At 38.7% G+C, this 22,389-nt stretch overlaps 1 pseudogene; it reads left to right on the forward strand.

The window, feature by feature from the left end:
• Nucleotides 1-18,995: 18,995 nt before the first annotated feature.
• On the forward strand, nucleotides 18,996-20,385 carry LOC125339976 (annotated as a pseudogene).
• Nucleotides 20,386-22,389: the final 2,004 nt, after the last annotated feature.

Below are 22,389 nucleotides of genomic sequence, written 5' to 3' on the forward strand. Positions count from 1 at the left end.
TTCTGTCAGATTTATTTTTCCTCTCTAGGATTTCTCTATCTTGGACTTAGTTTGAGCTACAGGCTTTTTGCCAGCTGGAAGCTGCACTGATTTGTATGATAGGAGCCACAGCCTTCATAAGTTAGTGTAGAATTATGATGGTTTTCTGCTTTGCATTAGGCATTTAAGAGGAAGCACCCATATGTGATTAGCATTCTTTGACATAAGTTCGTATAATATTGGAAGACTCAAGACTAGTAACAGAAAGTAAGAAAGCACAATTAATTGCCTTTTGCTTAAAGGTCTGCATGAACTTTTTACAAGCTGACCATCTTATTCATCTATATAAAAACACATATGACATGTTAGAAAGACATAGGCTATGACAGTGACAATCTACTAATAGGATAGTAACAATTTGTTTCTGTAACTTGTTAGGGATCAATATTCATGTTGCTTTAATTATAATTGGCCTTTGGATAGCTTTATTTGAAATTTACTAAATTTTTCTCTAATATCTGGCCCCTGTCCAGAAGCAAGCCCAGACTTAAAAGTGCAAGAGCCTTGCCCTGGCTTGATCTTTTGGGACAGTTTCCAACGCTATGTAATTCCTTTCGCGCATAAGTCAACCAGATGTTGGGATACCTCTGGAACTTGCTGTTATAGGGCCATCCTGTGGCTCCTAATTGGCCAGGTCAGCATGACTTTGAATCCTGTGATATGACACTTCTAGAATAGTGCTGATAGCTGATTTCAGGTGATTCCAATTGCATGTAGAGATAAAGGTTTGGAAGAAATTGAGTATGAACACACTGAGAGAGATCCTATCCATCTTGATAGCTGCTGTGTATTCATAGTTGAAAGAAGATGAAAGGAAGATCCAGTAAAAGTTATAGTACAAAGGGATAAGAATACTAGGGGAAGATGGTAAGTCTCAATTTAGGTTTGTTAGACATGAGATTGGGCTCACAATGTTACTGTCAGCTACCAAGTGAGATATAGTGTTCATATGACAAAACTGGCAATTCTTCAAGATACATTGTCCAGGCAGCACAGTTTTGACCACCACAAAGCCCAGACTCATATTTCTCTGGAGTGTTAAGCATTTAAACTTTTTTCTTTTTCTGTTGCACTGATGCCACAATGTGCTCCATATGTGAAAGCCAAGTTAAGTCAAAAGCTGCCTCCCACCCCCAGATGTCTTGTACTTAGTACACTGCACTGCAACTGTGATATCAGAAGTAAAGCTACATGAGTAATATAAAATAGTGAATCATAAAAGAGAAAAACAAATAGATTGCTCCTGAAAAGTGATACCTAAAAGACACCATTCTAAACAAGTTATGCCAATATCACTTCAGAAATCTTTCCACAGTTGATCTAACTTTAAACAGCTTGCTGTCCTTTCCTCTTCTAGCCAAACATGATTGAGGATCAAAAGAACACTGTCGTGACTGGATAAGCTTTAAAACAAGAATGTTGGTGAAACACAGGTATTTGTGTTAGAATTCTCACAGTTGAAGAAATAATCACTTAAAACACTGCAGTAAAGCAATAGGCTTATCTCAATTATAAAGACATTCATGCCATTTGCTCATTGAACAACTTTGGAAAGGAAAGGCAAGCCGATTCACTGGGCCTCATTTTCCCTCATTTAAATTACTGACTCTTCTTTCTGTTCCAAGTTATTTGGAAAAATACATTCTTCATATAATTATTTACTCTTCTTAGCCAGTGTAGTCTCAGCTGCAAGACTTGGCCCTGGGATTAGAACTGTCTTCTATTTTGACTATATGAATGAGAAGAGTATGTTAACAAAGGAGAGATTTTATTCTATAGAGAAAAAGAGGATTAGGAATCATGAAAGAGGTGTCAGGACAGCTGAAAAGCACATAGAAACAGAAAGATAACAGAGAAATGCAGCAAACAGTCCCAAGAGGTGAGAAGTGGAAGCAGAAGCTACAGTTACAACAATGTAAACCAGACTCTCTGGCAACAAACTGGCAATTCTACCTACTGAAAGCCTTCTAGCCAGTATAGGGATTTAGTGATATTTGGAGAAGGTGAGGTCTCTGCAATGGAAGGATAGCCTCAGTAAAGAAATACACCCTCCCCATATTGCAGAAGGCTATATACTATGGCACCATCTTGAGAGAGTGCTTGTTTGAGACTGACATACACTGGGAAATTGAAAACAGAACCAATCGTGGCTCAGGCATTCTTTTGACACTCAGCCAAAATGTGTGGGTTGGAGACACCCTCCAGAGGTGGTCATGGAGACGCTTGTCAGAGACTTACAGCGACGTTTTAAACAAACTGAGGGTTCCAGCACAGAAGGGCATGGAGGTCAGCAGTCCTATATCCTGTGGAAAGTTAGTGCCATCACCTGACATTTCATGCAGAAACAGTACAAAGGGTAAGGCTCCTGTAATATTACAATTTTTAGATCCAGACTTCTGGCTACATTTGTTGGCTGCCAAGTAAGCCTAAAAGCCCTAAAACCATACCTTCTGAATCATGTCATTTCCCACAGCCTCTTCTCTCCTACAGAGAGGAAGCTGCTGGGCAGATCTTGAAAGCACCGAGACCAATAAGTAGAATGCCTAGGGCTCTGAGTTCTCTCCATTCCAGGACAGAATTATAATTTCTGACAAATGTGCTAAAACATATGTTGGAGAAAAGACAATTCCTTCAACCAGTGGTATTAGGAAAACTGCATATCCATACTTAAGTGTTTAAAACCGGATCTTTATTAGATATTAACTTGATTTCTTCAAATTTAAAATATCAATGCAAATTGGAACAAAAATTGTAGTGTAAGACTTTTGAATTTAATATGAAAAATGGGGGAAAAAACACTTGAACATATGAGTATGGGAAATATATTTCTAAATAGGGTTCAAATAGGTCAGCAAATAGGAGCCGGAATTGACAGATGAGATCACATCAGAAGCAAATAATTACCAGAATCAAGAAACAACATATAGAATATGGAGAAAGATACATATTGGAATATATAATATATATATGCCTCATAAATCAAAAGATGAAAGAGCAAGCACTCAAATTAATAAATGGACAAACAAACTGAACACTTATCAAAATTAGAAGTACAAATGTCCTGTAAATTCAGTTCTCTTGAATATATAGCTAGAGTAGAATTGCTGGATCATGTGTGTATTTTAATTTTGTGCAACTGGCAAATATTTCATAGGGAATTGAATAATTTTGTATTCTGCCATCAATGTATTAGGGTTATTTCTTTGAGTTCTTCTTACCACTTGTTACTTTGTTTTATTTGCTTAATGTTTTTATTGTAGATATCCTACTGAACAGCCATTGTGATTTTAAATGCATCTTTCCAAGGATTAGCCATATGGACAGGTTTTTTTTTTAGAAGAAATGTTTACAAAAATCATTTGATCATTCTCTAATAATATTTGTCATTTTATTGTATAACCATAATAACTGTTTCTGTCTCTCTCTTTTAAATATGCTGGAAATTGAACCAAGGCTTCATACATACTAGGTTAAGCAATCTTGCTAATTGATGATTGATTCCTTACTGTTGCTGGGTATTATTCTGTGTAGTTAATATGTGTGTACATTTCACCTATAACACAAGTCTGTGGGATAAATGTTGTGATTTCCCCTATTTTAGAGTTAAGAAACCTATGGTAAGAGAACTTATGAAACTTGAATCAAATGTCATGGCTAGAATCAGTATTTGAAACTCAAAAGCTAGGCTTTAGTACCCACATTTTTAGCCACTCTGCACATTTGTACTCACTCTATTGCTCCTGGATGTGTGGAAACATATCTGTGAAGACACTGTCACAATGCCAGAAGTGAATTTAGGACTTCTGGGTGCATTCCTCATCCTCTGACAACAATGAAGAACAGAAACATCTCGTGGTCACAGGGATTATCATGCACACAGTGGAGAGAAGGGAAATAATCTGAACAAAATCACTGTCTTTGTCCTAGTTGTTCATTTCTCTTTGAAATAACCTTTTCATTTTAGAACAGTTTACTTAAATGATGAAGATAGTACAGAGTTCAAACACATCATTTGTTTTGTTCATTGCTACTAACAAATCCATTATAATTCCCATACTTGTTTGGTTAGTATGTGCTTTCTTTCCATGCTGTCTATAAAATGTCTTTGGCTTCTATAATCTCAGTATGGTAGGTATAGGCATAGATCTTTTTTTCTTGTTTCTTACTCTGCTCAATGTTTATGAGTTTTCTGGACTTGTGATCCTGCCATTAATTTTTCAAAAGAACATACTGGCCATTACTACATTAAGTATTTCTTCAGCTTCATCCTTGTTTCTTCTTGTATTCTCTATATAATATGTATTATATATACATATTTATTACAATTTTTCAGTCAGATAAAAAATTTTGAGTGCTCATTAAGCTTTTTCTTTTTTTGGCCAGTCCTGGGGCTTGGACTCAGGGCCTGAGCACTGTCCCTGGCTTCTTTTTTGCTCAAGGCTAGCACTCTACCACTTGAGCCACACTGCCACTTCTGGCCATTTTCTGTATATGTGGTGCTGGGGAATCGAACCCAGGGCCTCATGTATATGAGGCAGGCACTCTTGCCACTAGGCCATATCCCCAGCCCTCATTAACCTTTTCCCCCCGTAAAGATTAAGAAGTTTCACTAGCTTATTTTTTTCATAATTACTTATTTATTGTAAAAGTGATGTACAGAGGGGTTACAATTTCATACATAAGGCAGTGGTACATTTTTTTGTACAATTTATTATCTACTCCCTCATTTACCCCTCCCCCTCCCCATTTCCATCCTCCCCATGAGTTGTTCAGTGGGTTTATACCAAATGGTTTTGTAAGTATTGCTTTTGGAGTTGTTTGTCTTTTTATCCTGTGTCTCTAGATTTTGATGTTCCCTTTCCCTTCCCTAGTTCTAATACCAGTATATACAGTATCCAGGGTACTCAGATGAGATACAGTGATAGCACGGGGGCAACCAGAGGCAGGGGATACAAGAGGATCATCAACAAAAAAAGCCACAGTTTCACATGGCATGTAGAAAATAATTACAACAGTGATATAACACTCATTTCCATAACATGGAGTTAATTTCACTTAGATTCATCTTATGTGTTCATAAGGGCATAGCTTGGGCCCTTTTGATCCTCTGCTGTGACTAGCCTAAACCTGTGCTAATTATACCATATGAGGGAACACATAGAGTCCATGTTTCTTTGGCTCTGGCTCACTTAGTATAATTTTTTCCAAGTCCTTCCATTTCCTTACGAATGAGGCAATGCAAATCTTTCTGATAGAGGCTTAAAATTCCATTGTGTATATGTACCACATGTACCAGATCCATTCATCTGAGGGGCATCTGGGACAATGGGCTCATATTTTGGCAATGACAAATTGTGTTGCAATGAACACTGTTGTGCTAGTAGGTTTTGTGTGGTCTTGTTTGTGGTCTTTTGGGTAAATGCCCAAAAGTGGGGCTGCTGGGTCATAGGGGAGCTCTATGTTTGGCCTTCTGAGGAATCTCTATACTGCTTTCCAGAGTGGCTGAACAAGTTTACATTCCCACCAACAATGTAGTAGGGTTCCCTTTTGACCACATCCCCTGAGCATTTGTAATTGTTAGATTTCCTGTTAATGGACATATTTCCTGGCTTGAGATGGAATCTCAATGTTGTTTTGATTTGAATTTCTTTTATGACCAGCAATATAGAGCACTTATTCATGTGTCTTTTGGCCATTCTCATTTCCTAGTCAGAGAAGTCTCTTTTTAGGTCTTTAGCCTACTTGTTGAGGAGGCTGTTGGATCTTTGTGGTTTTGTTTTGGAGGAAGGTAATTTTTTGAGTTCTGCACAGATTTTAGATATGAGGCCTCTGTATGGCTGGTAAAAATATTTTCCCAATCTATGGGCTTTCTGTTTATCTTGCAACCTATGTCTTGTGTCCTGCAGAAGCTCTTCAGTTTGATGCAGTCCCATTTATCCAACCTTTCTTTAATTTTCTGCATCTCGGGCCTTTGCTAAGGAAATTTTGTCCTGTGCCAAGTGTATCTCCTACACCCTCTTGTAGTGTTTTCAGGGTATCTGGTTTTATTTTGAGGTCTTTGATCCATTTGGAAGGATCTAGTTTTAGTTTGTTGCAGGTGTTGAACCAGTTTTGCCAGCACCATTCATTAAAGAGGCTATCTTTCTTCCATCCTATTTTTTTTTAGCTCCTTTATCAAAGATTAAGTATGCATAGTTCTGTGGGCTCATTGCTGGGTCTTCAGTTCTGTTCCATTGGTCCTCAGGCCTGTTCTGGTGCCAATACCAAGCTGTTTTTATTACTATAAATTTGTAATTCAGCTTGAAGTTTGGTATTGTAATTCCTGGAGCACTGTTCCTTCTGCTTAGGATTGTTTTTTCTATTCGGGGTCTTGGTCCATATGAATTTCTCGATTGCTTCCTCTGTTTCATTAAAAAACGGTGTTGGGATATTAATGGGTAATGCATTGAATTTGTAGATAGCCTTTGGCAATATGGCCATTTTGACAATATTAATCCTCCCAATCCAGGAGCATAGGAGGTTTTTCCATTTCTTTAGTTCTGTCTTAATTTTGTTTTTCATGTTTTTAAAGTTCTCATCAAAGAAGTCTCTCACTTCATTGGTTAAGGTTTTTTGAGGCTATTGCAAAGGGAGTTGCTTTCTTAATTTCAGCCTTGGTTTTTGTGTCATTGGCATATAGAAAAGCCATTTCTTTTTGAGGTTTTTTTTTTTTTTTTAACATCCTGCTACTTTGCCAAAGTTTTGGATCAGCTCAAGTAACTTGAGAGTAGAGTCTGCAGGGTTCTTGAGATACAGGATCATGACAACTTCAAAGAGAGAGAGTTTGACTTCATCTTTTCCTATTCGGATCCCCTTTATGTCTTCCTCTTGACTTATTGCTCTGGCTAGGAATTCTACTACTATGTCGAAGAGGAAAGGGGAGAGCGGACAACCTTGTCTTGCTCCTGATTTTAGAGGATATGCCTTTAACTTTTCCCCATTAAGTGGAATACCAAAATCGAGAGACAAAGAACAAAAAGATAAACCTTTAAAAAATCAACACTTAGAAATAATTTGGTGTAAACCAACTGCACAACTCTTGGGGGAAGAGGAAAAGGGAGAGGGGGAGGGGGGAAATGAGGGAGGAGATAAGAAGTAGAACAAGAAATGTACTTACTTGCAGGAGCCAGACAGCAGTGAAAAGGGAATCCTGAATGAGGGGGGAGAGGATTAAAGAAAAGGAAAAATACAAGACAAGAGAAAAAAGACCAAGAGGCAAAGATGGGGTACGGGAGGTCTGCATCTCGAGATTGTAACTCAAGGCTGCAGCCATGTTTTATTCTTAACTTCCAGCTTATATGCAGTTTTAGGAACCAGGGAATATCATAGGATTAACCAAGGTTTAAGAAAACAGGAAGGCCCTGAAATTGGTAAATAACAACAGACAGTAAAACAAGATACATTTAGATAGTTTACATAAAACAGACCCTTGTGGACATGATAAAACATCTCTGGATTCGTACTGTCCTTCAAGTAAACCATGTCCTTGCATGTCCTTGAGATAAAAACATAGCCAGAGGTTAGGATGAACTTTGTTGTTGGCTCCCTAAGCCATGATCTTGCACGCCCTTGAGAGTATAGCCAGAAGTCAGGATGAATTTCGCTGTTGGCTCCCTACACTTACTGACTTTCATATGAATCTGTAACCCCTCTGTATCACATTTGGAAATAAAAAAAATTGGAAAAAAAAGTAATGTTCACCGTGGGTTTGTCCTAGGCAGCCTTAATTATATTCAGGAATGTTCTGTGGAATCCTAGTTTCTCCAATGCTTTTATCATAAATGGGTACTGGGTTTTACCAAATGCTTTTCCACATCTAGTGAAATAATCATGTGATTCTTGACCTTAATCTGGTTTATGTGGTGGATTACCTTCATTGACCAGTTCTGTATACCAGGAATGAAAACAGTTTGGTCATAGTGTATGACTTTTTTTATGACCTGTCAAAGTCAATTGGCCCAAATTTTGTTGAGAATTTTTGCATTGATGTTCATCAGGCAAATCAATCTATAGTTCTCTTTCCTTGATGAGTCCCTGCCTGGTTTGGGGATGAGGGTTATACTGGCATTATAGAATGTGTTTGGTAGCAAACTTTCTCTTTCAATTTCATGGAAGAGTTTTAGAAATATTGGTGTAAGTTCTGTTTTGAAGGCCTTGTAGAATTCTGCAATAAATCCATCTGGACCTGGGCTTTTCTTGTATGGGAGATCTCATTGCAGTTTCTATTTCAGTGCTGGATATGGTCTGTTTAGGAGGTTTATGTCTTCATGGTTAAGTTAGGGCATATTAATTTTTGCTACAAATGCATCCATTTCTTCCAGGTTCTCAAATTTGTTGGCGTAAGGGTTTGCAAAATATTCTCAAGGTTTGCAAAATATTCTCTTTCTGTGATCTGTATCTTGGTTGTTTCTGTGGTGATGTTACCTGTTTCATCTCTGATCTTGTTATTTGGGTGTGCTGCCTTCGTTTTATGGTCAGATTTTCTAGAGGTCTGTCTATCTTGTTAAGTTTTTCAAAGAACCAACTCTTCCTTTTGTTGATTCTTTTTTTTTTTTTTACTCTAAGTCATTTAATTCTGATTTAATTTTAATTATTTGCTTTTGTCCATTGGCTTGGGGTTTGGCTTGTTGTTGTCTTTCAAGGAGCTTAAGGTGCTTTCTTAAGTTGTTGAATTGCTGTGTCTCCAGTTTGTTGATGTAGGCACTCAGAGATAAAAATTTTCCTATCAGTACTGCCTTTGCTGTGTCCCAAAGGAGCTGGTACTTTTTGTGATCATCTTGGTTTAATTCCATAAACATTTGAATTTCTGATCTATTTCTTCAGTGACCCACTGGTGGTTCAACAATGTGTTGTTTAGTCTCCATGAATTGTAGGATTTTCTGTGGTGGCTGTTTGAGTTGAGCTCTAATTTTATTCCATTGTGGTCTGAAAGAATGCAGGGAATGATTTTGATACTTCTGAATTTGTACAAATTTTCTTTGTGACCTAAGATGTGACCTATTTTGGCGAGTGTTCCATGTAGTGGTGAAAAGAATGCATATTCTGGTGTTGCTGGATGGAATAATCTGTAGATGTTGGTTAAGTCTAGTTGGTCTATGCAGTTGTTTAGTTCTGAGGTTTCTTTGTTCAGTTTTTGGCCTGTTGATCTGTCCAGAGGTGACAGTGGAGTGTTAAAGTCTCCAATTATCAATGTGTTTGGGTCTATGAGTGTTTTTAGAGTCAATAGTGTTTGTTTGATGAAGTTGGGTTGTTGGGATCCAGCCTTTGGACTTGACAGGGGACTAGACGCCACCCTTCCCCCAGCCCTGGGGGAATACGGAAGCAGGCCACAATTCTCTGGGTCCGGAACCAGAAGAACCGGCTTTGCAAACAGCCCCCAACTTTCTCGCCAGCCCAGGTGACCCCAGTCTCTCCCTGGAGCTGTGCTTTCGAGTGACATTAGCTCATGAGGGGGTCACATGGGAAGCTCGTAACCTATCATCTTCCTGGCCGATCGCCTTCTCTCCCTATCATTAGTCCTTGCCCCCGCTTTAATAAATCAGATAGCTCTTGAAGCTTCTCTGAGACCGGCGTATGCCTGGCTTTCTTTACTGGTAAGGAGGTGGGCAAAGCGTTCTCGTCCGACTGCATGCACGTGAGGTCAGTGCTGGCTCCCCTGCCCCATCCTGGCCTTACCTGCGGGTCAGGTGACCAGGAGAGAGGGTGAGAAAGGGAGTGGTGAGAAGCGTAGCTGAGCCTTGATATCCACCCCAGGGGAGGTGACCCAAGCCCGACATTGTGTGCTCCTGCATTTGGTGTGTAGATATTTAGAATGGTTATATCTTTCTGTAGGAGAGATCCCTTTACTAGTATGTAGTAACCTTCTTTGTCTCTTCTTACCATTTTAAATTTGAAATCAATTTTATCTGATATTAGAATTACAACTCCAGACTGCTTATGGGGGCCATTTGCTTAGTAGATTTTATTCTAGCCTTTCACTTTTAGAAAATGTTTGCTTTTGCTGGGTAGATGTGTCTCTTTGAGGCAGCAGAAAGTTGGCTCTTGATTTTTGATCCAACTTATGAGCCTATGTCGTTTAATTGGAGAGTTAAGTCCATTAATATTGAGAGTTAGGATTGAGATATGATTGTTTGTTCCTTTTATTATAGCTATCTTTTTAAAGGCTGTGTTGTCCCTATTCTTGTCCTAACATCCCAGTTTTCTATTTAGGGTTCATTTTTCTGTCTGTGTTGTGATTTTGATTATTATCCATGTGTAGGACATCCTTGCGGATTTTCTTTAATGATTGGTGAAGCTATATTGTTTCAGTTTTTCCTTATGTGTAAGACTTTTATTTGACCTTTGGCTATGAATGATAGTTTAGCTGGATACAGTATTCTTGATTGATAGTTATTTTTCCTCTAGGGTGTGACATACCTCATCCTGGGCTCTCTTTGTTTTCATGGTCTCTGCTGAGAAGTCTTGAGTAATTCTGATGGGTTTTCCTTTATGTGTCATTGTTTTCTTTTCACTAATATCTTTAAGGATTCTTTCCTTGATCTCTATTGATCCTGTTTTGATCACAATGTGTCAGTGGAATGTCCTATTCTGGTCTGCTCTGTTTGGGGGTCTAAATGCTTATTGTATCTGGATAGGCCTATACTTCTGGATATTTGGGAAGTTCTTTGCTATTATTCTGTTGAACATGTTGCCTATTCCATTAACTTCTTTGTCTAGGTTTTCCATGATGTCCCTTAGCCTTAAATTGGGCTTCCTTATTATATCTTGAAGTGCCTGAACTATCTGCTTTGCTGATTGGATTGGTTTTGTACTGGTTTTTGTTCTTACTCCAGAGTCTAGGGAATCTTCAGTTAACGAGATCGATCCTCTGCTTCATCTAGTCTGCTCTGTAGGCTGGCTACTTGATTTTGAATCTCCCTTTCTTCTGACTGTTCTTTCTTGATAGCTTCCTCATCTTTGCTATAATTTTCTCCTAGGTCCTCTATGGACTTCTTTACTTCATTAATTTGATTCTGAGTGCTGTCTCTCAATTCTTTTAGCTGGGTAGCTATCTATTCATTGGACTCTTGAAGTTCATTTATCTTTCTATTTGTGGAGGCCATGAAATCCCCTGTTAATTTAGGGTGGATTGATGTGTTAATCTTCAGCTTGCCTCCTCATGCTCTAGAATAATCTGAAGGGACTCAAAGTTTTCATTTAACATTTTTATCAGTAGTTTTTTTAGACCATTTTGAGGGTTCTCTTCTAGATCATTAATTGGCTGCTCGGCTTCCTGATTATTTTGAGTAGGAGATGAGATTCCCTGACTTGCCATCATTCTTGTGTTTCTTCTTCCCATTTGGATTAGAAATGCCAATCTACAAGCACCTGTGAGCACCGTTTAAGACCCAAAGCAAATTGTACTAAGCACTGTTGTATAAATCTTAGAGGTTCATAATCATATACAGATACCTTCCCTCTCTTTTTTGTATATAAAAGCAGATTTGGTGTCTCCATAGAATGCAATTTTAATATAACAACCAACCCTGAGCCCTGTATTCAGTAGTTACTTATTTACTGTTGTAACCATATGAGAAAATTTGTTCTTACAGTTAGTTCTTTTTGGACTGGTGGGATTTCTTTAAGAACCCCTTTGACTCACTCAGATTGAACAGGGATACTTTCTTATATAGTCTGCTGATAACCAGCAGTCAATGGAGTCTTGAGATCCTGGAGGTAGACTTAGGAGGGTAACTTAGGAGTAATGAAGAGAGTTGAATAAAAGGAATAGGGATGATCATTTTGGTTTAGTTTCAGTGAAGTAGAACTGTAGAGAAAAGTAGAGTGGGTAGAAAGAACAAGATTAAAATGATAAACAATGGAAGGTCAACAGAAAAGAGTAAAGGAATTAGTCAAAGGAAAGTAATTTTAAAAAAAAAATGAGAAAAGAGAAACAAAGAAAAAATACATGAAAACAAACACACAAAACCAAAACCAAAACAAAAATATAACCAAAACAAACAATAACTCAAAAATAAAAGATAAAAAACAATTTTTAAAAAATGGATAAGAACAAGAACAAACAACCATGCGAAGCAAAAGGGAGTCTTCCTTGTTTGGGTGGGCTCTTTCCAGCCTTTGGTTTCCTTGTGATAGTCTACAGTCTATTTCCTGCTACCTGGCTTGTTTGATTTACTTTCAGCGTGGAGGGGGTGGATCTGCTCTGACGCTCCTCTCCTATTAGTTAAATCCTGGGTCTCTGTGGTTCGCACAGCTTGCAGGTAGGACTTGGGTGTCCTCTGTAATTGGGGGACACTGCAGAGTCTTGGGAACCGTGGCTCCTGTGGTCTGCTGTGGGGCTGCTGCCTTTAACACCTGCCTCTGACCGCTGCTGACTCAGCAGCGGGGGCAGCTCAAGCCTGGTTTACATGGTTAAGAGCTGCTTGCCTGGGGGAGGTTCCTCCTTCGTGGGCCAGGCGACCTTCTCCTGGGCGGAGCTGGCTGTGGAATTCAGCCTGGATTGCTGGTATGAATTGGGCATCCTCTGTAATAGGGTTGTTTTTCTGTCTTAGGAACCGTTTACCCTCTGTCTGTTTGTTCTGTGCGGCCAGTAGCTGCTCATTGCTTGCTTTCCATTTGATTTTAGAAATTCCAGCTGCTGGAGCGTCAGCAGCTGCACTGTGGGAGGGGTGGGGCCGGGTGAGGTAGGGTGGGGCACCTCTGCCTGAGTTTACCTGAGTCTGTTGAGGCACAGCTGGGAATGATCCTACCACGTGGGTTGGGGGGGTCCTTCTCCTGGGCAGAGCTGGCTGTCATCCTTCAGTCACTCTTGTCCTTTTCAAAGGTGGCCCCTTTGTCCTGGCTTTCTCCTGGCCCACTTTATTCCAGTCTGGTCTGTCTGGGTCTATGCCATTGTCAAAGATGACACTTTGCTCTGTCAGTGGGGGAAGGGCTAGCTTCCAGAAGCTGCTCCGTGTGCGTGAGTGAGAATGTCTTTCGTGGGGGTACTCACACTTTCCCCGAAGTTTCAGCCCGTCCATACTCAGCCTGCGATCAGCATCTGTCTACCACCTTCTGGAGGATTTCTTCCTGGTTGCTGTTGTGTGCTTTAGGTGCATGGAGTGCCAGATGTGCTGGTGTGGGCACCTCCGTGGTGGCCCCCAAGAGCAAATCTGTGTTTTCAGGCCAGCAAAGTCGATTTTTCCTTTCTGGCCAGAATCCCTATTTTGTTATAACTTACTTGGGTTGTCTTTCTAGGAGTAAAAGTTTCTCTGGAGTGGTAAAACTGGGATCTCAGAGGGAGCTTAGCTAGGGCTCTTCACCTCCTCCACTGTCTTCCCAGAAGTTCACTAGCTTATTTTTTAAAATTACTTTATTGTCAGAGTGATGCACAGTTTCATATATAAGGCAGTGAGTACATTTGTTATCCAACTTGTTACCTCCTACCCTCATTTTTCCCCCAGCCCCCCTCCAGATTTCCCTCACCCCATTAGTTGTACAGTTGGTTCACAGCATATAGTTTTGTAAGTATTGCTGTTTAATTGGTGTGTCTTTTATCCTTTTTCTCCCCATTTTGATATTATCCTTGTCTTCCATTGTTCTAATACATGTTTATACAATATCCAGGCAACCAAAGTAACAGTGACATCAGGGGTAAAACCATGGGGAAGAAAGACAAAAGAAAAAGGCATGTTTTCACATGGTATGTTGAAAATAACAACAATGATAAACCACTTATTTCTGTAACTTGAAGTTCGTTTCACTTAGCATCGTCTTATGTGTTCATATGTACATAGCTATTGAGGTATTGTGATCTTCTGCTAGTATTATCCTAGTCGTGTAGTAATTATTCCTGATGTAAGAAATCATGGTTTCTGTGTTTCTTTGGGTCTGGCTCACTTCACTTGGTATGATTTTTTTTCCAAGTCCTTCCATTTCCTTAGGAATGGGGCAATGCCATTCTTTCTGATAAAGGCATAGAATTCCATCGTGTAGATGTACCACATTTTCTTGATCCATTCTTCTACTGAGGGGCATCTGTGTTGGTTCCATATTTTAGTGATGAAAAATTGTGCTGCAATGAAAATAGTTATGCTTGTGACATTATTACAGATTTGCTTGTAATTTTTTGAGTAGATGTCCAAAAGTGGGACTGCTGATTCATAGGGGAGCTCTATGTTTAGCCTTTTGAGGAACCTCCATAATGCTTTCCAGAGTGGTTGAACAAGTTTGGATTCCCACCAACAGTGTAGTAGGGTTACCTTTTGGCCACATCCTCTCCTCTCTTATATTTTCAGCACGTGTGGTCTGCTGATGTGCCCATAAAAGACAGTATTCATTTTCTTTTTTCCCCCTTCAGATTCATTGGGGGTATAATTGACACATAAAATCATATTATTTAAGATACACATCTGAAAAGAGTTTGACATCATTATGATCAAGTTAATATATCCAATAGCCCACATGGTTGCTCGTGTGTGTGTGTGTGTGTGTGTGTGTGTGTGTGTGTGAGATGTTCAAAATCTACTGATTTAGGACCATCAAGTATAAAGTATAAAATATGTAGTATGAACAAGACAATGCACAAGCTCTAGTCACTATGCCTGTATCTTAGATCTCTTGACATTAATTCTTTCTTCAGAACTGAAACTTTGTACATCTCAGATGATACATATCTTTATATCCTTTACCTCCAGCACCTAACAATAAATATTTTATTTTCTGTTACTAGATGTGATTATATTAAATTTTGTAAATATACCACATTTTCTTTATCCATCCCTTCACATGTGGACATTAAGATTGATTCTATATCTTGGCTATTGTGAGAAATATTGCAGTAAATATGGATATTTCTTAGAAATTGTGATATTTTCTTTTGGATACAGAATTAGAAATGATATTACCATTTCCTATGGTAGTTCTGTTTTTAATTTATTGATGAAACTCCATATCATTTTCAATAAAGGCTACAATAATATGTGTTTCTGGCAAGCGTGTGCCCCCAGGTTCAAATTATCTTTTGTCTTTTAGTAGCCATTTTGTGAGGTGATATCTCACTGTAATGATAGTTCAGTTAAATTCCTTTATAATCTGTGATATTTAGCATTATTTTTATTTTCCTGTTAGCCATTTTATGGTTTATTAAAAAATGTCCATCCAAGCACTTCTACCAGTTTTAACTGAGCTAATTTGTTTTCCTCTCATTGAGTTGTTGAATTTTATGTACATTTTGGATGTAAACCCTTTATGAAATATACAGTTCACAAATATTTTTCTATTCTGTAGTTTGTGTCTTCATCTTGTTGATTGATTCCATTTTAGCTTAATATAGTTCCATTTGTCTATTTTGCTCTTGATACCTGAATTTTGTGGATTATTAGTAGGAAAATCGTAATTTAGTTCTATGACATGAACTATCTAAGATCTAAGTCTTCAAGAACCTACCAGAAACCTGGGAATATCAGAGGCTAGCCTTGCACTGAGACAGGCCAGGAACCTGTAGTCATAACTGTCATTCTAATTCTTAGAGTAGGTCTGTAGAACATGTTCACAGTGTTAACTTTGTGCTTCGATATGTTATGTAGAAGTAGGGCTGTGGTGTGGCAGGAAGCCTGAAGCCTGAGACTTTCAATGTAGACCTGGATCCTATGTCCACAAAACCTATTTGGTCCTGGTACTAACTTGTAGCTTGGGGTTGTCAGGTTAGCTTGGTGGTAGAGCAAGACTGCAGCATGAGTCAGTAGTAGGTGGCCAACAGCCTGAAGTCATGGGGGACCTAGTCAGATATGAGTTCACTGAAGTGGTTCTGATGCTAGGGTCTACAATGAAACCAATTGAATCTTGTTACCAGCAATATCATAAATCTCTTTATGTGTCCATCTTCCAGGTCTCTGGGTAGTGATTTTATTTGTAATGTTAATCTCCAATTGTTTGAAAAGTCTTTACTTTTAGTTTTTTTAGTGTTGCCTAATTGTAAGCACATGACCAATGACTTCCTAGGTTGTTACCAATTTGAGCTGAACCTGGAAGTCACTCCTCTATGCTTGAATCCTGAGTTACAGATAATTAGTGAACCTTGGTGAAAGTAACAGAAGGGTTGGACATGAAGTAAAGAAATATTTCCTAGCTGAAATATGAATTTTGACATAGTCACAGGCCTGTGGTTTTAAGTACACATAAAAGAAACACATTACTTCTTTTAATTTACTTTTTCTCTGTAATTTCAGATTAGTCCTGTTCTAATTCAGGTAATCCATAAAATTTACTGTTCACTTCCTATGCTTACAAGACATTGCTTTGTTGTCCATTTGACATGGGATATTTTTCTTAGGAAATAGCCTACAATTTGATGATTGAGATAGTTCACCATGTGATTTATTTGTATAGATATTATTATTTTGTATGTAAAACAGTCTTCAAAAGGCCATCATGATCCTAGTTTCTCTGAGAAGTTTCACGGTGGTACAAACCCTGTATTCACACAGTGGCTGCCTTTTAGTACATCAAACCTTAGTGAACATCATTAGATCAAATGACTATAAAAGGTCTTAAGTGGAATGATTTTGATCTGTTCCACACATTTCCCACTGGATTTCTGTCCACATTACATAATCACCGTACATTTGGCACAGTATGTTGCCTTTGAAAGAGCTTCAAGACTAAGGAAGCATGAAGACAGAATTGCCCATAAAATCAGAGAGGAGCACTGGAAATATATAGGCTGCAAAATCGAAAACCTTCCTTTTCCCCTCAGTGTAAACTAAAAGCTCATGCTGAGCTAAAGCTTTATGATTAAAGATTCAACTTAGATACACATTAAAAGACATTTCACATTATTTGACTTCTGTCTGGTGTGACATCAGTATTTTGAAAAAGTACATTTAGTAAAAACAAAACAATTCTTACCCTTGTAGAGAAAATGGTTCTGTTTACTCCAGAGTAGTGAATAAAGCATTGATATATATTTTAAAATACCTTGTCAATATGCACACAGTAGATAAAGTTATATTAGCACATTAGTAGAACAATTCATTTAAAATCACTTCTGCTAGGATTATTCTAGATGTGTACTAATTATTTCCAATGAGGGACACCATAGAGTCTATGTTTCTTTGGGTCTAGCTTAATTCACTTAGTATGATTTTTTCCAAGTCCTTCCATTTCCTTACAACTAGGGCAATGTCATTCTTTCTGATAGAAGTGTAGAATTCCATTGTGTACATATAACACATTTTCTTGACCCACTCATCTACTGAGGGGCATGTGGGTTGGTTTCGTTTCATATTTTAGTGATGAAAATTATACTGTGATGAGCATAGTTGTGCTTGTGGCTTTGGTGTGGTTTTGCTTGTAATCTTTTGGGTAGATGCCCAAAAGTGGGGCTGTTGTGTCATAGGGGACTCTATGTTTAGCCTTTTGAGGAACCTCCATACTGCTTTCCAGAGTGGTTGAACTAGTTTGCATCCCCACCAACAGAGTAGTAGAGTTCCCATTTGGCCACATCACCTCCAGCATCAATTAATATCTATGTCCATATGAACACATAAGATGAAATGAACTCCAGTTATGGAAACAAGTGCTTTATCATTGTTGTTGTTATTTTCAACATACCATGTGAAATTATGCCCATTTTCTTTTGTCTTTCTTTCCCGTGGTTTTACACCTGATGTCACTGTAACTGATTTTGGTATCCTGGATAATATATATATATATATATATATATATATATATATATATATATATATATATATATATATATGTATGTATTGGAACTAGGGAAGGGAAAGGAAATACCAAAATTGAAAGGAAAAGAATAAAAAGAGAAACTAATGAAACAGCTATACTTACAAAACTATATGGTGTAAACCAACTGCACAACTCATGGCAGGAAGAGGGAAATGGGGAGCAGGGAAGGTGGTGGGAAAATGAGAGAGGAGGTAACAAGTTGGATGTACTCAGTGCCCTACGTATGAAACTGTAACCCCTTTGTACATCACTTTAACAACAAAGAAATGAATTTTTTTTAAAAAAGCATTTCTGATGGATAACACCCTGGATGTTTTAAAGAAAATGTTGGTGAATGAACAAATAGTAAGTATACTTCTCCAATTTCACAAAGCAACTTGTCTTTTAACATATACATTTCCAGGTTTCTATTTTATAATTCACTCCTTAAGTGTAATCATACCTAATCAGAAGCAAGGACATTAACCTCAAAAGCTTTGTAATGGGAAAAGAAAGAATCTTTGCAATAACTATAAACATTTCCTTCACTTTTATTGTTTACTGATTAAATGGATGTTAAGTTTAAATGTCTCACTTACTAAAGTAGACAGTTTCTGATGATTCCAAAGGTGATTTCTGAGTATGTTCTGCAGATTTTTAAGTTTATGCCACTGCTTCTAACTGAGCTACTTTACATTTGCTCTTTTCCAGTTAAATGGACTTCAAGTGTTCATCTAAAAATGTGGAGTTATGTTTACGGGTTGTCTCTGCCTAACAACAAAGAGTATTATTTTCTTAGGTCCTAGTCAACAAATTAGGATAAGCAAAACCAAAGGTTGTTGCTAAGAATTATTTTAAATTCTTAATCATGCAAGCTTACAATGAGATAAGTGTACCAAAATAAGCAATAAATTTCAAAACATCATTTTCTTGTTCACATGCTGTGCATGCTCATTCATGCTCATCAGGTAGCTGAGGTCTTCTACAACACACAGTAGAAATAGTACATAATAGTATATAATTGTGTGTCATGGTCATCAGTTCTTCGTCTCTGTTCATTGATGTCAGAGTAGAAGCTTAATGTGGCCATTGTGAGAGCTTTTGGACTATGAAAATGACTAAATTTTAATACTTTGATTTGAATTACTGTTGTTGATTATCTGTTCTTAAGAAAACAAATGAGATCCTCCTCCAGGGTGCCGTCTTGCAGACATGGTCGGCCTCCTGCTGCTGTTCCGGCTCCTGCTCCTTCTGCTCCCCTTCGACTTATATGTGGCTGTGCCCCAAATCAGGAGGATGCTGTCCTTTGGGGTGTGCACATCTACTGTCCAGCTTTCAGTAAAAGTAGCTGTAGTCACTGGAGCCAACGCAGGCATCGGGAAGGAGACCGCCAAAGAACTGGCTCAAAGAGGAGCCTGCATATATCTAGTTTGCCAAGATGTGCAAAAGGGAGAATTGGTGGCCAAGGACATCAAAGGCTTGACAGCGAACCAATAGATGTTGGTGCGGAAACTGGATCTGTCTGATACTAAGTCTATTCGAGCTTTTGCTGTAGACTTCTCAGCAGAGGAAAAGCACTTCCATATTCTGATGAACAATGTGGGAGTGATGATGTGTTCCTACTCTAAGACAGCAGATGGCTTTGAGATGCACATGGGAGTCAACCACTTGGGACACTTCCTCCTGACACATGTGCTGCTCGTGAAGCTGAAGGAGTCAGCCCCATCAAGGGTAGTAAATGTATCTTCCCTGCCACATTACTTGGGAAGGATCCACTTCCATGATCTGCAGGGGGAAAAATTCTACAGTGCAGGTCTGGCTTACTCTCATAGCAAGTTAGGGAGCATTCTCTTCACCCAGGAACTGCACAGGAGGCTGAAGGGCTTTCATGTTATATTCCGGCCACCCTGGCACGGTCAAATCTGAATTGACTTGGCACTTAACTGTCACCAGTTTGATGTGGCAGGTGTTCTCCTTCTTCATCAAAACTCCTCATCAGCGAGCCCAGACAAGCCTGTACTGCACCCTAACGAAGGTCTTGAGCACCTAAGTGGCAAACATTTCAGTGACTGCCAAGTGGTATGGGTCTCTTCCCAGGGGTGAAATGAAATGGTAGCAAGGCGGCTATGGGACATCAGCTGTGTCCTGCTGGGTCACCTAGTGGATTGATAGGTGATTGAAGTTATACTCAAAAGAAGACAACAGCAGAGATATAAGGCCCTCTGCCAAAATCTCCTTGCAAAGAGGCCAAAACTAACCACAAAGACCAGAAATTTTTAGCCATACCTGCTTCATATCCACTTCAAACCTGGTAGACTGCCAGATTCATCCACACTTAACTTTTCCTGTTAACTACTGGAGTTTCTAGCTATATCATTGGATAAGACAACCTTCATGTGTCCTGTACAGCTCAGATCTTCCTTCTGAAACTATTACCTAAGAACATCCAACCTTTCACAGGGTTGAAGTATGCAAATATGGGCTAGTTTCTGCCTTCCTTATTCAAAACATAGTTCTTTACATTCTGCCAGTCTTCACTTTGAGTGACCCTTGCAAACTCAGCTGTGTTCCATAAGTCAGTGGCTGCATCAGCAATGCTGGAATTCTTTTTTTTTTTCCAAATTTTTATTATCAAACTGATGTACAGAGAGGTTATAGTTTCATATGTTAGGCATTGGATACATTTCTTGTACTGTTTGTTACCTCGTCCCTCCTTCTCCCCATGCTCCTCCCCCTTTTCCTTTCCCCCCATGAGGTGTTTAGTTCATTTACACCAAAGAGTTTTGCAAGTATTACTTTTGTAGTTGTTTGTCTTTTTTTACCCTGTCTCTCAATTTTGGTATTCTCTTTCAATTTCCTAGTTCTAATACCAGTATAGACGGTTTCCAATACACTCAGATAAGATTATAGAGATAGTGTAGATACAACCACAGGAAAGTGATACAAGAACATCATCAATAGTAGAAGCTACAGATACACATGGGACACTGAAAGTAGTCATAACTGTGATATAGCAATCATTTCCATAACATGGAGTTCATTTCACTTAGCATTGTTTTATGCAATCATAAGGGTATAGCTATTGGGCTCTTGTGATCCTCTGCTGTGACTTGCCTAAACCTGTGCTAATTATTCCCAATAAGGGAGACCATAGAATCCATGTTTCTTTGGGTCTGGCTCACTTCACTTAGTATATTTTTTTTCCAAGTCCTTCCATTTCCTTAAAAAATGGGACAATGTCATTCTTTCTTATAGAGGTATAAAATTCCATTGTGTATATGTACAACATTTTCCTGATCCATTCATCTACTGAGGGGCATCTGGATTGGTTCCAGATTCTATCTAAGACAAATTGCGCTGCGAAGAACATTGTTGTGCTGGTGGCTTTATTGTGATTTATAGATACCCAAAAGAGGGGTTGCTGGGTCATAGGGAAGCTCTATATTTAGCCTTCTGAGGAATATCCATACTGCTTGCCAGAATGGCTGAACCAGTTTACATTCCCACCAACAATGAAGTAGGGTTCCCTTTTGGCCACATCCCCTCCAACAATTGTTATTGTTAGTTTTCTTGATTATGACATTCTTACTGGGGTGAGATGGAATCTCAATGTTGTTTTGATTTGCATTTCTTTTATGGCCAGTGATGTAGAGCACTTTTTCATATGCTTCTTGGCCATTCTCATTTCCTCATCAGAGAAGTCTCTTTGTAAGTCTTTAGCCCACTTGATGAGGGGGCTATTGGTTCTTTGCGGTTTTGTTTTGGAGGAAGGTAATTCTTTTAGTTCTGCATATATTTTAGATATGAGGCCTTTGTCCACTGAATGGCCGGTAAAGATCTTCTCCCAGTCTGTGGGCTTTCTGTTTATCTTGCGAGCTATGTCCTTTGCCGTGCAGAAGCTCTGCAGTTTGATGCATTCCCATTTGTCCAACCTTTCTTTGATTTGTAGCCTTTCTGGGTCTTTGTTAAGGAAGTTCTGTCCTGCACCAAGGAGCCCAAGTGTTTCTCCTACTCCTTCCTTTAGTGTTTTCAAGGTGTCTATTTTGATTTCGAGGTCTTTAATCCATTTGGAATTGATTTTGTTGCAGGGTGATATATAAGGATCTAGTTTTAGTTTGTTGCATGTGTTGAGCCAGTTTTGCCAGCACCATTTGTTAAAGAGGCTATCTTTCTTCCAAACTATTGTTTTAGCTCCTTTATCAAAGACTAAGTAGGCGTAGTTCTGTGGGTTCATTTGTGGGTCTTCAATTCTGTTCCATTGGTCTTCAGGCCTGTTCTGGTGCCAATACCAAGCTGTTTTTATTACTATAGCTTTATAATACAGCTTGAAGTTGGGTATTGTAATTCCTCCAGCACTGTTCTGTCTGCTTAGGATTGTTTTTGCTATTCTAGGTCTTTTATTGTTCCATATGAATTTCTGGATTGCCTCCTCTATTTCATTAAAAATGGTGTTGGGATATTGATGGGTATTGCATTGAATTTGTAGACAGCCTTTGGCAATATTGCCATTTTGATTATATTAATCCTCCAAATCCAGGAGCATGGGAGGTTTTTCCATTTCCTTAGTTCTGACGTAATTTCATTTTTCAAGCTTTTAAAGTTCTC

This window comes from Perognathus longimembris, chromosome 22, assembly GCF_023159225.1.
Source record: "Perognathus longimembris pacificus isolate PPM17 chromosome 22, ASM2315922v1, whole genome shotgun sequence".
NCBI classification, from domain to species: domain Eukaryota; kingdom Metazoa; phylum Chordata; class Mammalia; order Rodentia; family Heteromyidae; genus Perognathus; species Perognathus longimembris.